This window comes from Camelus ferus, chromosome 32 (genome assembly GCF_009834535.1).
Source record: "Camelus ferus isolate YT-003-E chromosome 32, BCGSAC_Cfer_1.0, whole genome shotgun sequence".
NCBI classification, from domain to species: domain Eukaryota; kingdom Metazoa; phylum Chordata; class Mammalia; order Artiodactyla; family Camelidae; genus Camelus; species Camelus ferus.
The window spans coordinates 9,216,659-9,222,658 of record NC_045727.1 but is presented as its reverse complement, the minus strand read 5'-3'; the positions used below and the strand labels follow the sequence as shown (position 1 = coordinate 9,222,658).

Genomic DNA, 6,000 nt, shown 5'->3' with positions numbered 1-6,000 from the left:
GAAACTGCCATTTCTTAAGCATTTAGTGTGTTACCGCACTGTGCCAAGCACTCTACCCCGTCGTCTGAATTTCTGCTCCCAGCCCCACTCCGATACAGGAGTTACTCAGTGCTGATGCCTGCACGGGTCTGAGCTCTGTGTCTGCACATAGTAGAAGCCCAGCTAATGTCGGCTTTTTTCTTGTGACCCTTCTTTCAGGAGCCACTGCATCTGAGCAGGAGGGCACAGTACATCCTGCCACCAGGAGTTAAGCCACCTTCCTCCTGGCCCAGGGAACACAGGCGAGGCAAGAAGAAAACCTTCCTGTGGCTCAGTCCTAGGGAACCAAAGGCAGGAGGGGAACTCCAGGCTTCCAGAAGTCGCGTTGGGAACCATCAGCACAGTCTCCCTTGCAGACACGGATGACCCCTCACGATGGGTGAGTCTGATGAGAGGTTACGCCAGGACCTCTGACTACAGCACGTGTGTCGGGGAGGGAAGGGAGGGGCCAGAAAGAAGCAAAGGCTTGTCATGCACAGTTGTGTTATTCTGATCGCTTTGTTCTCTTGTTCTTTGGTCAAGCAGTTCACTCACTAACCATTCATCGAGCAGGGATTGTTCGACGTGCATCCAGCCGCTTTTGATCTCGCCGTTTTGCACGTTTGTGTGTCTTTTGACTGTTTGAAGGCTGCTGCCTGGGACAGACCCCCGAGCAGCCACTCCTCCACCAGCAGCTAGTGGGGCTCCCTGCGTCCTGTCGGTGCTTGGACACTGACGGTTGAAAATGATCAGGTTGCACTGAGAAGGATGGTGTTGACCCCTGTGAGTTCCTGTCCAGGCGCATAGTAGGCACATTGAAAATGCTCCAAAAACCTTGGTCAGATGGAAGCAAATTGGTGCATAGATGTTCGCATTTAATTCCCAAGTCTGGCTGGGGTTTGGGGAGAGGAGAGCTAAGCTCTGTTTTTATTTGCTGTCGCTTTGGTTTGATTTTCACCGTATCGACTTCCCTGCAAGGGAAGGGGCCCCTCAGGTGAATGGCGAGGAACCCCAGATCAGGCCTGGCTTATATTCTCATAACTTTCTCATATTACCAGCTCTGGATACCACCGCACAGGCGGCCTCATTGTGTAAAGGTCCCCCAAGAATCCTGTGGACCCTGCAACCATCCTAACTCCCCCCAAAACAAATCCCCCAAGCATAACAGCCAGGCATTCTCTAAAGTGAGTGACCCCAAGCACACAAAAGGTGCACAAAAGGCAAAAAATAATAGCCCTCCTTCATTCTGCCGGAGGCCCGCGATGCAACGCCATAAAGCATTTGATTTAGGATATTAAATGCCGTTGGTGATGAGAACGTCGTGTAAGATTTGCTTTGCGACGTCTTGCTTCTCGAACTGTCATTAAAAATGATTTATAGGTGAGCCCCAGTCTCAGAAACAGCACGATTAGAATTGAGGGCTGGGGAGATCGGGTTTCCCCAGGCCGCCTTGCTGCGCTGTCCAGAGTCCCAGAGACCAAAAGCCTGTGAGAGAGACCGCAACCAAGTGTTTTTCAAAGTCAAGTGCGCGCGCGTGGAGGGAACACGTGTTCCCCGCCGAGGGGAAAACAATGAAGCCTTGTGGGACGTTGTAAACTGCTGGTTTCGAAAGGTGGATTCCAGAGGGCTGGGCTGGGGGAACGCTCCTTCAGCACAAGCCCACGGATTGAGGTTTCACCTAAGGCCAGATGTGGGCCGCTGGCCAAACCGGACTTGAAATGAGGTGTCGCTCTCAGATTTTTACATAATAAGGACATGAAGGTCTCATCTGTGTTTTCTCTTTATTGTGTGCCTGGCACTTGTCACAGCAACTCTAGGAATCACATGCTATTATTATTGTCATGTTATCGTTCCTATTTTACAGCTGAGAAAACTGAGGCTCAGAGCAGGGAAGTGTCTTACTCGTAGTTACACAGTTGGAGTGAGAGGATTTGTACCCAGGCAGCCACGCTCCAGAGCCCATCGGCTTAACTCACTGTCGCACGCTGAGTTGTAGCTTGTAACTTAAAGTGACTCCAGATACCCCTTCTGCTTCGTTTTGTCCATCTCTTCCCCCAAAAGTTGCCATTAACTTAGCACCAGCTATGGGCCACCCTCTTGGCTACTTGCTATATGTTATGCTTGAACCTCTTTATAACTCTGCCAAATTGGAGGTGTACTGTACTGTGTTCAACAGAACATCAGGGCATAAAGTCACACAGCTAATAAGTGGCCAAGCAGGGAATAAAATCAGGTCAGCCCGATTCCAGAGACAACCTGCTTGCCACGAGTCACCCGGTTCTGCAAAACGAGACGCAAGCATCCTTTTGGGATCTGAGAGTAAGCATGATTCTTATAGATCAGAGTCTGCTGGAAATCATGGAAGCATTTAGAAGTTAGGGTGGGTTGGGGGTTGGGGAATACTCTGGAGTCTGACTACTTTGGGGTCTGGATTGCCTCTGCCGGTTGGACCAAAAAGGGTGAGCTGCGCTGGATGAGCTGGTGGTCTGAGGACTGCAGCCTCTATTTTATAATGATTGCTGTTATTGTTGTTGTTGCTATGGTATGGTTGCTATGGTATGGTTAGAGCAGTTTTCCCTTTATAGAAGTCTTCATAAATGTTTGCTGGATGAGCTGAACTGACAGAGATGATGAAAGAAGGAAATGTTTGAAACAAAGGAAGTGAAAAAGAGGAGAAAAACAATTCATCTGAAAGTGCAGATCAGAGAAATAGCCACAGACTTGTTTTGTGTCATCTCTATCGTGTTTGTATCAGTCACAATAAATTTGATTGTGCTGCAGTAACAAACAGCCCCCCACATATTTTAGGAGCATAAATAACAAACATTCCTTTTTTGCTCTTCCAACGTGTTCATCCTGTTTCTGCTGGTGGGATCCGTGGGGGTTACTTTGCTCATTTGTTATTATAATAACTCGAGAACCAAGGCAGAGTCCTTATCTCTTTTTGTGCTTCCATTGTAATTGAGGAAATGAGGAGAGTCTGAGGGGATGGTGTGCTGACTTTTACAGTTTCTACCTGGAGGTGATGTGTGTCACCTCTGCTGACATTCATGGGCCAAAGTGAGTCACGTGGCCATGACTACCTTCAGTGGAGACAAGGAAAGTGCATGTCCATCTCGTTCCTGGGCAGGGGCGGCTCTAGACATATTTGGTAAATAACACCCGTGAAAACGACAGTGTTTACCTAGTTTTTAACTAATTGCAAACACGTTGTAACCAAATATTTTGTATGAATTTAGAGATCTAACTTCTCTGCACAGAACTGGAAGATCTGGTAGCACCAGCCCGACGGGGCCAAGCAGTACTGGCCCTTTAGAAGAGGCGTACACTCTTGATTTTGCCGCTGGCCCCGCCTGGCCCGCTTCGCTCATTCTGGTTAGGTGCCTGGCTCCGGGGAGCATTTGGTGTGCAGACGTCTGGTTTGGAAGGATGAAAGTAGCCGCCCGAACTTGCTCCAGCCAGCATTTTGTTTCCATCACCAGATGCACTTGTAGTCTGTTCCCGTCCCAGAGACGAGTAACGCTAATACCCCAGAAGTGCCTCGCGGCAGCCCGGGGCTCAGGCCCACTGGCCGCCACACTCCGGCTTGTTGGCAGCAGTGGGAGTCCACAAACCCATGAAGGGAGTATTTAAGGGGTGCTGAAGTTGGGGAAGGAAGGGAAAGCGTGCAGGAGGAGTGGCAGAGCCCCCCCCCCCCGCCACTGGTGAGGGTGTGCCGGGCTACTGGGAGCTAAGGCCGGCGGCTGCTTTTCCTGGAATCTCCTATTTCATTTGAGCTGCCACCACATTTTGCAGAGGAGGAGACTGAGACTCAGAGATGTAAAATGACTTTGTAAAATGACTTACCAGAGCCGTAACTGGAAAACAGCAGAGTCTGTGTTTAAACCAGGGTCTGCTGCAACTCTTGTTCCTACCGAGGGCCACGCTGGCCCTCGGACGCCAGCTGTTTACCTGGGTGTTGGGCATGGGGCCAAGTGCTTACGGGAAGGAGATAAGCTCCAGTTCATGGTCTTTGCCTTCTTTTCAGCCAAATTCCACTTTACAAGTCTAAGGGTTCAGTGACTCCATTTATGTAGTATTTGATTTACAGGTGGTAGTGGGTTGAATGGTGGACCCCCCAAAGGGTACGTCCCCATCTTAACCCTCAGAACCTGTGAGTGGGACTTCACTCGGGAAAAGGGTCTTTATGGATGTGATTAGGTTAAAGAGCTCTAGACGGAGTCGTCCTGGGTTACCCAGCTGGGCCCTGACCCCAAAGACAAGCATCCTTGCAAGAGACAGAAGAGGACAGACACAGAGGAAGGTGGAGGCAGAGACCAGAGTTTTGCAGCCACGGGCCAAGGAAGCCAGCACCGCCGGGAGCTGGGGAGACAAGCAGGCGCTCTCCTCGAGAGTTTGGAGGCAGTGCAGCCCTGCTGGCACCTTGACCTTGGGCTGCTTCTGGCCTCCAGACTATGAGAAAAGACATTCCTGCTGTTTTTCAGCCACCGAAATGTGTGGTAATTTGTAACAGCAGCCCCAGGAAGCTAATAAGATAGGCTCGTATCACAGATGTGAGGAAGTTGTGTGTTTGGGGCATTGGCTTTGTATGAGTTGGAACCGTCATAGCTTCAGTCCTTTGCCCACCTCCTTAGCTGTCCCTCGCCCCACGCTCACCCGTGTTCTGATGTCCTGTGCCTCCATCCAAGGCCAGGCCCCACGGTCAAGTGACCTCGTCGGGAACTCGGTACCTGCTACCACGAAGCCCTTCCCAGCCTTCCCCTCCACAGTCTGCCCACACTCCCGCCCAGGATCAGCGCTCCATTAGAAGTCTAGCACCGGGCCAAAGTATAAGATACAAGCGAAATCCAAGGAAGTCTGTAAGCGGGAATTGCTTCAAATCCCAGCTCTGCCACTCGGCTGCATCTTGGTCTCCTCTTCTGTAAAATGGGCCCATTGTTAACTTCATAGGGTTGAGATGAGGCATCTGTGGGCCGGTGAATGTAAAGCTCTGAGCAGAGGGCTGGCGTTCAATACATGCTAGCAATTATTGCTATTATGGGACCAATTTGAGAAATACAATTATTGGAAAGCTACATTAACTCATCCGACTCAATTTAGTTTAATAAACTCTGCCGTGATGCTGAGGGGATATGGAGCGAGGTGGAATGCTGCATGTGCTCTGGAAGAAATGGCCAAGATGTTCATCATAAAGTAATTATGCTGGGTTAAACGGTGCTGCTTAAGGAAGGACCGGAGCCTTGCCAAAATACCCAAATGGCCTGTTTGGGGGTGGAAATCTGGGTTAGAGTCCAGTTGAGTGAAAAAGAAAAAGGCCACATCTTAGACTAAGCCCCATAAGAACCATGTAGAGAATAAAAGTACTTCCATATTTCTGTTCAACAAACCAGATGGCAAGAAATGTTAAATCAAACCTATTAGGGGAAGACAGAAGAAACACATTTAAATGACTGTTTTCATCTACGTGCAGCATGACATTGATGAAAATGTGAATTATAGTCGCTAAAAGGAAGACCTTTCACCAAGAGATGTCTTTGGTTACATGGTTCAGCATTCTTTTTTTGGTGCAATGCTAGAAGAAAGTGCATGTGACTTGTTAGTGTCTTGATCAATCTTTGAAAATTAATGGCCGGATCAAAGGCTGTCAAAAGGCCCTTTTCTCCTCTTGGCCTGGAAAAGAAATTTATTAATTTGCACATCACGTCAGTTCCCAGCATTCCGGCTGCCAGCTACCATTCTCCCGCAGAAAAAGAATTCTCCAGAATGACCACAAGTGTGAGCATCACTGTCATGTCTCGTTGGGTTGGGTTGGTTTGTTTCCGGCGGTACATGTCCAAGATGTGTAATAGAGATTTAGTGCCTTCTCATTAATAAACCCAGCCTTCAGCATGTGGCAGTTTCAGTTCTCGCCATCCTGGGAGCTATCCAAAGATGCCTTCCACTCTTCTGATTGGTTCCCATCGACCCTCCAGCTCGTTAGCC

At 49.2% G+C, this 6,000-nt stretch overlaps 1 long non-coding RNA gene across 2 annotated transcripts in view; it reads left to right on the top strand.

The window, feature by feature from the left end:
* The first annotated feature begins 203 nt into the window (after positions 1-203).
* The window catches only part of LOC116660914, a 104,218-nt gene continuing 98,421 nt past the window's right edge, over positions 204-6,000 (top strand). For both annotated transcript variants that reach the window (XR_004316561.1, XR_004316562.1), the window contains exon 1: positions 204-418. This is a non-coding gene — a long non-coding RNA (uncharacterized LOC116660914). The remainder of the gene's footprint in view (positions 419-6,000) is intronic.